Genomic DNA, 12276 nt, shown 5'->3' with positions numbered 1-12276 from the left:
CTGTATAGTTGCATGATATTTGAATCATGTATTGCTCTGCTATTCTTTATTACAACAAAATACCAAGGACTAGGTAACTATGTACAACAACATGGACTATTCATTACCTAGTGTTGGATGCTAAAAATCCAGGGTGTTGGGCCTATTAGTTCATATCCTGGTGAGGATCTAGAGATGGATGTCATTGTGGCAGAAACACAAGTGGAGTGAGAAGTGTCAGAACTGAGTAAAGACATGAGTCTTGTTCATTGTACAGTAACCTATTATGAGACTTGCCAAATGTTTCCTGAAATCTGCTTCAATCCTTATGGCATCAGACAGGACAAGTATCACCTCATGCTTTGCAAATTTTCTATAATCTCCTACATTTTCATACCCAGGGGAAAGCCCTCTTCACATACTCTTTTATTGCATTGCAAAACTATGTCTAAAATGAAGTAAGTGATTGATTTTATATCTTACTCAGCTTTTTACTTTATGAAGTAAGAGACATAATAATACAATTATCAAATAATGGCTGTGAGTTATGAAACTATGAAAGCATTCATAGTCCTGTTGGATTGGCTCTGCAGGGAAAATGATTCTCTGCCTTTTGACAAGTTGTGGATTTCAGAGAATTCTCCATCTGCTGAGCAAAGAGGCTTCTCTGATGATGAGAGTGCTGTAATTTACTGTGTGTATAAGGACAGTGTATTTATAATATAATTAGATATTACACCATTTAGAGAAATAGCAGTACATATTCTCCTCAAGGGATAATGGACTTTCTGTCTATGGTAAGTTAGCTAAGTTCACAGTACCATGTAAGATGTCCTTCCAGTTAAGCGAGCCTTAATTTAAATTGCCCAACTATTGGTTATCCCCAAGGTAAAAACGGTCACTATTGCATGCTTCTTGATACCTTGCTGGTCTGGTTATTACTGTAGTTGATAGGCTTTATAGCCAGGTAAAACAGGATTATTCTCCATTGGCTTGTGGAGTCAACTAATACTATGAACACTAGTCCTCAAGTAGGAGAATTCCAGACAATTTCTAGTTCAATTTCACCAAGTATTTTGACCAAAGGTTGTAATATCTACAACACTAGGATCTCATGTTCATGCTATGTGAAGCAAATAAAAGCAATAGCAAAAGCCTATATTGTTTTAGGAAACTCTGTGTTCCAAGAACAACTACTCATTCGGAGTTTTATCTTGCCTGGCATTGGAGATTTTAAAAAGGATTTTTATACACAACTGCAAAATTGCAATTGGGTTCTGTGATGTTTTCTGTTTGCTTGCTTTTATACATAGTTATTATTATTAGTTTTTTAAGTTATAATTTTATAGTAATCCTTGTAGGTAAGTCTGCATGCAAATGCAGGTATATATTTAGCAGAAAAGGTAGGTAGATTGCAAAGAATTATTTAAGATTTTATGAACTTTTTCTTCTTTTTTAAAATATTATATTTGTGTTTTAATTCTACACATCATCCATATGTTCCCCCATCCTACCCCCTCTTGGCCCCCCCACCACCCTCCCCCGCCCAGCACTTCCCATCCACGCCCACCTTCCTCAGGGCCAAGACTCCCCTGGGGATTCAATTCAACCTGGTGGATTAGGTACAGGCAGGTCCATTCCCCTCCTTCCAGGCTGAGCAAAGTGTCCCTGTGCAAGCTCAAGGTTCCAAACAGCCAGCTCATGAACTAAGGACAGGTCTGGGTCCCACTGCCTGGGTGCCTGCCAAACATTCCAAGCCACTCAACTGTCTCACCTATCCAGACAGTCTGCTCCAGCTGGGGGATCAACAGCCCTTGGGTCACAATTCATGTGCTTCCATTCATTTGGCTATTTGTCACTGTGCCTCTCCAATCTTGGTTTCAACAACCCACACTCCTACATTCCCTCCTCTTTCTCCACAATTGGACTCCTAGAGCGCCACCTGGGGCCTGGATTAGGATCTCTGCATCCACTTCCATCAGTTATTGGATGACAGTTCCAGAACAACTGTTAGGGTGTTTGGCCATCTGATCAACAGACTAGGTCAGATCAGGCTTTATCTCTACCATTGCCAGCAGTCTACAGAGGATGTATCATTGTGGATTTCTGGGGAATTCTCCAGCACTCTGACTATTCCTGTTCTCATGTGGTCTTCATTTATCATGGTCTATTATTCCTTGTTCTCCCTTTCTGTTCTTGATCCAGCTGGGATCTCCTGCTCCCATAAGCTTTCTTTCCCTCGAACTTTGCCCTTCATTACTCCCACTGTCATCCAGGTTGTTCTTGTAGATCTCATCCATTTCTCTGTCATTAGGTGATCCCTGTGTCTTTCCTAAGGTCCCATTTTCAAGGTAGCCTCCCTGGAGTTGTGTAGCAGGCTAGTCATCTTTGTTTTACATCTAGTATCCTCCTATGAGTGAGTACATACCAGGTTTGTCTTTCTGAGTCTGGGTTACCTCACTCAGGATGATTTTTTCTAGATCCATCCATTTGCCTGCAAACCTCATGATGACATTGTTTCTCTGCTGAGTAGTACTCCATTGTGTATATGTACCATATTTTCTTTATCCATTCTTCAGTTGAAGGACATCTAGGTTGTTTCCAAGTTCTGGCAATTACAAACAAAGCTGATATGAACATAGCTGAGCAAATGTCCTTGTGATATGATTGAGCATTTCTTGGGTATATGTCCAAGAGTGCTACAGCTGGGTCTTGTGGGAGATGGATTCCCAATTTTCTAAGGTAGCGCCATATTGATTTCTAAAGTGGCTGTACAAGCTTGCATTCCCACCAGCAGTGGAGAACTTATATAGCACAATACTTTTGAAACATTAGATGGTTCAGCAAGGACTAATTATATTTTTGGTGTTATTTTCTGTGTAGTTATCAGGTTGTTTTTTGCCAAAATTATTTGAATACTGAAGCCAGAATTTTTATTAACATGTGCAAAACACATTTAACATATCTGTATCTTTTTATGTAATTCTAAAATAGACTGAAACTTAAGATTTCTATCATACAGAAATGACATGAAAAATACAATATGTGCAGAAACCAAATTTAATGGAATAAAATTATAATTAGATACATCAAAATAATATTGTACTTTCTCCCATATTCTTAGTCTCAATTCAGTAATTAATAATGAACATATTTGTAATCTATTTCTCATCATTATAAGACAAATTAATGCTTTTTATGTTTTATTTTTCACTTTGGGCTGTTGCACTCAAATATTTTGATAAGGAGGGGAGTGTGTGTTGCAATGATGTATGTGTTTTTAAAAGGTATATTTTATACATGAGTGAAATATGATTTTATTTATATATGCATGCATTCAAGAATGTTTTTAAATTATTACATGAAACCAATATCTATTTCTAGAAATCGACTGTAATGAAAGGGAATAAGGGACCAAGCACATTTTTAACAACCATATGTTTTTGACACAGTAAACATGGTTTGCAAGTCTGTTTGCCCTTTTATTAACCCACCTATACATTTGTGCAGATCAGTGGAAATCCAAAATAACCAACATTATCGAATTATTCACACAGAAATGTGTAAGAATTCACACTGTGTTACATATATTGATAGAGTATAGGAGCCTCTGAGCTATAGGAATACCCTTGGGGGGTAGAGTTCCCATTATTCATGCATGGAAGGTGAGGTGGGAAGTGAGATGCACGGGGACCATGTTTGCACTTTCCTACCTTCTACAGCTTTCAACTTGACAGAGTCTGTGATGGTTTTCTCTGCTGTCACACTCAAAATATCACATTTCTGTATTTGTTTCCTTAGGAATTTTATTGACTAATAAACACTATTAGAATTCCTGCTACAAAATGCATCAATTTTTTTTTTCTGATATTGTTTGGTCAAACAACAATGAGTTTTATTGGCACATAGAGTAATTCTTTATAATAAAATTGTGCCTTCAGTGTATTTCCAATCTCTTCTTCCCCCCGTTTATTAAAAACTGGTTTCTTATGAGATTGGATTCTATGTTGTCATTTAAATAGACAGCTAATACTATCAACAAGAATACCATGTTAGCTTCAAATAATTTTGTCTTATTTATTCAAGAATCATTTTACATTGTTTTCATCCAGTTCATTAATCTACATAGTATCTAGAACTAAAAGCATATTTTATTACAGTACATTATATACTGAAAATGTTATTGCTATTGCATTTTGCCCATAGGTTTCATAAGAGAGTGAATAAGATTGAATATACTTTCCCTTTTTTCAAATTTATTTCCTACCACTGCTTACATTATCCAACAAACAAATATAATGTATTCTGCAGGCAATTCTCTGTGTGTATATTTTCAATTATAAATGTTAAGGCATATACAATAAAATACCAACTGAAGGCACTTTTTTCAGTATATGTATCAAGTAATAATAAACTGCATTTATTCCTTGTATCACCATACTACCGTGTATAAATGTTCCTATTTTATGGGTGTTTATTTAGTCCATAATAGCACTAGTACTAAATCACATCCAAATGCAATACAAATTTATGCACTATTCTATCCAATATAATTAAACGTATAAGTCTTCTCTTAGTCATATCAATTATTTTCATGTATCAGAAAAGAGATTTGATACTGAATGTTTATTAAGAAAGTCTAATAACAGATTTTAGTTTGTCCACCAACTGTGAAAAGCAATCCCATAATATTAGGTACTCTCAAATAACCACTTTAAAAAAAAAAAAAAAAACAACTTCTCAGGCTATATTGCTTCAAGTTTATTAGATATTTTCCACTCTGACAAAATTGGGAGAGAAATACTTCATTGTTGCTATATACCACATTGCCTTTTACTAAATTACAAATAGAGCAAACATTGTGAAGAGGCAAAGGCTCTTTAATTAAAAAAGCTGCTGAAAAATTTTTCTTACAATCAGCAAGGTGACAAGGTGAAATTGAATCACTAATGTCACCTGATAACAGGCTCCATTTCTCTTTTTGATTTTTGTCAGCAATATTTTATGTATAATTTTTAAATCTAGAATTTTTTAGCGTTTTGGTTTGAAGTGTACTTGTCATTTAGAATAGTTTATATATATACATATATATATAAATATGTATACAATATGGATATGTATATATACATATATATACACATATATGTGCATATTCTATATTTTATGCTACTGTTTATTTCCATTTAATTTAAGGTATTTCCTAAGTATGTTGTATTTAGTTTTGCTTTTGAATATTTTTTATGAATTCCTCTATATCTAGAGTTTTTCAAATAAGATAAATATAAATGATATAAAATGATTCATATAAAAACAGTATCAAAATGAGAAGGAAAATGAGTCAATTTAAATAATATTACAGAATTTCTTTTACAATGTCTATTTTTAACGTTCTGTGAATGTCTAGCTTTGATGACTTCAATCTTAGTTGTCAACTTGACTATATTCACAGATGCCGAGAAAATTCATAATATATGCTGCTGGATGTGTCACTAAGAGTGTTTCTAGAGATGATTGACATTTGGCAGCAAATTGAATTGGAGGGTAAGAAAAAATTTGAAAGTGAGTAGTCTTGTCTACTGGACTGGGAACATGAAAAAAGGGCAGAGCTCACCCATTTATTCAAGAACCTTCATCTTAAGTAGCAATGATTTTTGCTCTTTCCTGTTCCAGGGACAACAGACTCCAGACTCTGTAGCCTTTCAATACATATTCAATAGTTGTTGGCAGTAAGCATCCATCTTTTCCCTTAGACTTGGTGGCCTGATTTATCTGCCTTATTCTGAGGCTCCCAGATTCTTTGAGTATGCAGCTACCTCCACTTAAAGAAAGTGAATATGAAACTTCCTCATTTTTTATTTATGTAATCTATATTATTAACTTACTCATTGTTATATACATATACATTCTCTTGATTTTGTACTTTGAGAAAGCCCTGAATAATATAATGGCAGAGTCATGTTTTATAGTAATTTTAAACACTGAAATGAGATGTACATCAGTCCTATTGCTTTCCAAAGCATCACAAGTTAACCCCCTTAAATGTTTGTTTTATTCTATGTAGCTGGAGAGCTTCTATCCAGATGTCACTAAGCCCCTGCAGTCCCATAACCCACGTATAAAATAATCACTCTGACACTTACATTACTTATAAACTGTATGCCCATGGCAGGCTTCTTGTTATCTACTCTTTTGTCTTTTTTTTTGGGGGGGGTGTTGAGACAGGTTTGTGTGTGTGTGTGTGTGTGTGTGTGTGTGTGTGTGTAGCTTTGTGTCTTTTATGGAACTTGTTTTGGAGACTAGGCTGGCCTTGACAGTGCTAGCTGCTGCCATGACAAGAAAGATATAAGGTACAGGTAAACCATGAGCCAAATGACAATGTAGAGTGTAGTGGGGCCATTCCAGCCTTGGCCTGGAAGGTCCAACCCCCACTGAAGCTTCAGTAATGGTCATGCCTACAAAACCAGGCTGAGAGAGGATGCTGAAGACCCAGGATCCAAATGAGAGGGAGCTCTTGGTGCCCGGACCCTGGATGCTGGAGGTAGACTGAGCAGAGTTCTCCAGAGAACACTGCCGGACTGTGCCATACCTTTGCCAGACACAACCTACCTATCCCTTCATTTGTAAGCTACCCCACGAAATAAACCTCCCTTTTAACTACGTAGAGTGGCCTTAATAATTTCACCAATAGTATATATTAATAAAAATGGGTTAATTTAAGATAAAAAACAAACAAACAAACAAACAAACAAACAAAACTAGATAACAAGAAGCCTGCCAGGGCCATACAGTTTATAACAATGTAAGTTTCTATATGTTTACTTGTTTGGGTCTGAATGTCTACGAAACTGGCAGGTAAGAGAGATTTGTCCTGACTTTGGGCCAGGCAGGAAAACTCTACCTACAGTTCTATTTTTCTGTAATTCATTGAAAGAGAAAAGTTTCTCATGAAAAACTGTTTTGAAGGCATTTTTTGTAGAAATTAAAAATTTAGGAAAAAAAGAATGGAAAGTAGAAGGAAAATAAAACTTGAAAAATTCAACACAAATGTTCAAGATAATAAACAACAAAAATGATTTAGTTGGAATAAAAATGAAGTCATACAAATTGAAAATAATAAAACTATAAATTGATTAAAATTTAGAGAAATGTCAAATACATAAAACTCTTTATTCCTGATAAAAGAAAAAATGGGGCTTTCAGGGTAGAAAAAATGATAAATACTAAACAAAACAAAACACCCAAAAACTGTAATCTTGCTATTTTCCTCAAAGCAATTGTTATTTATGAAATGTTCAGCATTACTCATGAAGCCCTCATTAGTTTTACATGGACTGTGAATGTATTTCACATTATGTGGTTATTGAGAACCAATAATTATGGGTTAGGTTCATAACATACAAACCTCATAATATGAATGCTATAGGACACTTGGGATAAGGAATGAGTGGACACAAAATTTTATGCAAAATGAATTTTCTACAGAAACTACTATTTTAAGAAAATATCAGTATCCTAATGCAGGACTTTATATAGTACTATATTATTTAACCAGCCAACTGCATGAACTGGTCTCTTCAGTAGATATTTGTACCAATATAACCTATTTTAAGAAAGTGACAGTGTTGTTCCCCAAATACTATTGGTCCATCTATTAGGAAAAATAGCCTAGTCTCATGGGGAAAATTTTCTTTTCCACTTTTGCTTCTTTCTTTTTCCATTAAAGAAATGTTCTTCTAAATGGAAGAGTAGAAAATATATTGACAAGGGTCACACTATTTAAATGTTCCAACGTGTTTCAAATGTTTGAGTACAGAACCTGACTGAGATAGCCTCTTAACTGCAAGCAGCAGTAACATTAAATATAAATGACATACTTTTGACAAAAAAGGGCAAAGGTAAACACTCCAATCCTAAAGGAATTAAATCTGTGATTAGCAAGAGAGGTTGGAACAAAGAAAGATCAAAACACAAGAGAAACACCATATCCTGTATTTCCAAGTCTTTCTCTGGGACCTACATTTAAATTCTCTCTGATCCAGTAGGTTTGAGTTGTACCATTGCCGTGTTTCACATAGCTCCTAAGTTTGGTCCTCAACACTCCATGCCTGAATGCCTTTGACAGACAACCCATGGGTCAGACATCTCCAACATTCTCCATGCTCCATTGCACGTTGGTCTTCAAGTGTATTGTTTCATACAGTGCTTCCACAAGGGTTCCTTGTTTGTACTCTAACAGTGCCACACATTGACTGATTTCAGTGGCTCTTTAGAACCAAGGAATAAGACTTTTTGGTATACCCATCTTCTATATTCTATGCATTCCAAATGAATTATCACGAGGGCTGTGCTGCTTAGTTCTGCTGCCATTCATGATGGAGCCTGGCCACTTCAAATAGAGCTCTCACAGCATTTGTATATTTCCAATTTTACCCCATGAAAATATTTTCCGAGATTGCTCTTTCTTCGCATAGCATACTTTAGTAGCATTCTAAGTTCAAGCTCACATTTTTCCAATGTGTTTGCCTTTTCTCAGGATGGGTTATGGGTAGTGTCTTGCTTTCAAGGCCATTCCCCCATTGTTTCAGTTTAGAGTGCAAGGTTTCTCATTAATGATTCTAACCTCACTAATGATTTTCATACCTAAACTGTAACTTTAAGCTCAGTCTTGTTTTCAATCAAAAGGCAAATTATTTTCATTACTTTGCTGCATCTTTTCCCTTTGTCTCATCATAGATCTGAAAAAGAGACACAAGCAGTAGCAAACTGAATGCTATTCTGTCTTGAAATGTCCTATCAAACTAATAAGTTCGTTTTGTTTAACGTCAGTATCTCCAAAATTCTTAGAGAATAGACATAATGAAGCCAAATTATTCTTCATAATGTAAAATCAATGGCTATTAGCTCAGTCCCCAACAGAATCTTTGTTCCCTGTGAAATCTCACAAGCAGTTTTCTGTGTCCTGACTTCTCCGGCCATCCAGTTTTTAAAATCCTTCCAAAATGGTTCATTCAGCTCTACTTGGGATATTGCAGGGCTTTTATAGCACATGTTCCCAAATCCTTCCAAATTTGTTTCTTTTTTTAAATTTATTTACTTAAACTTTTTTTTCATTTTACATACCAACAACTGTTCCCCATCCCTCTTCTCCAACTCCCCCCCCCCACTTTCCCTGTCCCACCCCCATCCACTCCTCATATAGGGTAAGGCCTCCCTTGGGTATGCAACACAGGCTGGCATACCAACTTGGTGTAGGACTAAGCCCCTACCCCCTGCATCAAGGCTGATTAAGGTATTGTGCCAATTTTTTTTTTTTTTAATTTGAATCCAGGCAGTTTGGGTGCATGCCTTTAGTCCTAGAACTCCAGAGGCAGAGGCAGGCAGATCTCTGTGAGCCTGAGATGGACCTTGTCTACAGAGCAAAACAAGCTCCGGGACAGCCAGGACAACACAGAGAAACAATGTCTCAAAAAAGCAAACAAAACAAAAACAAAAACATCGTTGAAAATCTGGGTATATCAAGGCCAATGTCATGGCAGAATCGACTCTGCCTCTGGTATCCATTTTCTGTATTACTATTTTGTTCATAGCTGTGACAAATCCGACTTAATACAAAAGGGATTGATTTTGGTCCACAGTGAAAGGGTACCATCCATCATAGCACAGAATCAGGGCAGGAGCCTGAGGCAACAGAATCTAGCCTGTGTAGGCATACAATTCATTTAGAGTAGGACTTCCCTCTTCAATTAACCTAATCACAATATTCCTTTTCAGTCATGCCCACAGGATTTTCTACTAGGTGATTCTACCTCCTACCAAGCAGACAATCATCATTAACTATCACGCCTAAACTTTAAAAATATTGCAAATGAAAATATAGTATGAAATGTAACATGCAGTATCTACACTTGTCTCCAAATTGAGGAATGTATATCCAGTATCTACCTCCAACAGTATGTATCTGTTACTATTCTATGTAACTGCTCCTCTTAGACCTTTTTCATCCCTATATCCTATCTCTAAATTAAGCTACAAAACATTAAAATAAACCTGCCATCCTTCTCCTCTCTTTTCTTACATCCCATATCCAAAAGAATCATGGGTTTGTTCAGTGGTCTTGTTGGAAAACATTCATGAAAATGTTTTTCCTGACTGTATTTCTTATCATGTGAATTAAAATCAGCATCATTACCCACAGTGTTCTCTTGTAACAAGGCTCGCATGGGTTTCCTCCATTGATCAATTTTGAGCAGCTATCTGCTATTAATCCTTTAAAATTATAATCTCTTAATAGTTGTCCTTCTTACACAAAAAAAAAATCACAAAGATTTATCTAGGATTACAAGGACTTAGGGAGTCAAGATTCTTTGATTGACTTTATCTCCATAACTTTCCCTTATCTGTGTGATTATGCTAAAGTGGCCTGCTTGATATTTTCAAACCATCAAATATCCATCTGTCTTAGTTGGTATTTTTCTTGATAAAGAACTTCCATCAATAAACACATTCCCTCCTTATTCATTTCCTTATGTAACTCCTAGTATGTTATTTTCTCCCACAGCAGCCTTTTGTTTTATTCATGCTTATTTTATTACTTCACTTCTTTTTTAACCTTAGATTTTTATTCTTCTGTCTCTTTCCTACCTAGATGTAAGTTATATGAGAATTGCATGAAATATGGAAATTGCATCTATGGCTATGTCCTCAGATTAAAAAAAATACTTGTAATAAAATTAAATATGTATTTATTGAATAAATTACTGAATGCCAATGGAATAAACATATTTCACACTGCAGACAGAAATTTAAGGTAAAATATGATCACTTTTTCTTTGTCACCTTCAAATACGCAGTAAGTAGAAAAGATCATATTTCTATTTTCTCTTCCTCACTATTGACTAATCAACTTGATACAGCCCACAGCTGAAATATTGAAGATCACAAATTTCAAGTTCTAATTACATTGTTCAGAGTCCATTTCCTGTCTTTCTGCCATTTTTAAAAATCTGTATTTTAAAGTCACTGGGGGAAAATGTTGGCTTCATTGCCTTTTTCACATGATTTTGGGGCCTTCAAACACATCCCTTTTGTATAATATTTTTATTAATAGTATGAGATTTCCATACAATATATTTTGTTATAATTTACATTCCCAGTCCTTCCCCTTATTCCTTCCAGAACCACATCCCAATCTTCCAAATTCATGGTCTCTCTTTAAAATTTTATCAATAATCCATATGTTCCAATTTGTGCCAGTCAATACTACACTTGTGGGACCATCAGCAGATGCTTGACTGACTTGTAGTGGCCACACTCCCTGTTCATTCTAAAATGTTTATTAGCTTGATATAGTTGAGGTCTTATGCAGGCAACCATATGTTTTGTGAGCTCATAAATACAGCGTCCCCATCATGTCCAGAAGACTTATTACACCATGATACTACCTGACTTCTGGCTTTTATATCCTTTAAATCCTTTGCCTTCTATCCTTTCTTGTGGGCTGCTGATTCTTGGAAGATGATTTAGATTTTCCATTTGTAAGTGAGAAATCAAAGGATATTTATTTTCTATATTTTGATCAGTTATAATTTTATTGTTAAACTACTGTCCACTGAACCAAGTTTTATCTGATAAAATCTGAGAGCTGTACTGCTCTGTGCAAATATACAATTATGTCCATTTAGAATAATGTCAGTATGTCATTCCTTATGACCTTTGCCATATTTATACTTCCTCATGTAGAATAGTCCATAAGTCCAATCTGAAGCAGTTGATTACCCTTATAATATTTGTGCCACCTTCCTTCATGGGCTTATCTTGTCACATTGTAGTTACAGGCCTCACTGCTGGGTCAGACTCTTGATGAAATCTCATCTTCCTGAAACCTACATAACATCTCCAAGTATTATGAAACATAGTCAGCAGTGAATAACTTTTCTGACTAGTACCAACTTAATTATTCCATGTCATGTGATCAATGTGTATATTGTCTTCAGTAATAAGGTTTTAGCATCAAGTACTTGTGGGCAACTCAAGACAGTGAGTGACAATAGCCCAAATTCTTTAGGTATGTCAAGGAACTCCATCACTAGCCAAGGGGAAATGTACCATTCAGATGTAGCTTTTGGCCAACTATGGCTTCTGTGAGGAACATTATTCCATGTGGAGGCTTTATGTGTTTATGTGTATATATATAAAATTTATATAATGCTAGGTTTCCATATAATTTCTTCTTAGCCTTTCATGCCCTTTATCTACAAAATTGTCAGTGATTTCTTAAAATGCAGGCTATGAATCTCC

General features: G+C 35.5%; 1 protein-coding gene across 1 annotated transcript in view; it reads left to right on the top strand.

Moving 5' to 3' along the window:
- The window catches only part of Klhl1 (kelch like family member 1), a 351846-nt gene that overhangs the window by 96872 nt on the left and 242698 nt on the right, over positions 1-12276 (top strand). The gene's annotated exons all lie outside the window — the stretch shown is intronic.

The sequence above is a fragment of the Onychomys torridus genome, chromosome 9 (assembly GCF_903995425.1).
Source record: "Onychomys torridus chromosome 9, mOncTor1.1, whole genome shotgun sequence".
NCBI classification, from domain to species: Eukaryota; Metazoa; Chordata; class Mammalia; order Rodentia; family Cricetidae; genus Onychomys; species Onychomys torridus.
This window is presented reverse-complemented; position numbering and strand designations above follow the sequence as displayed.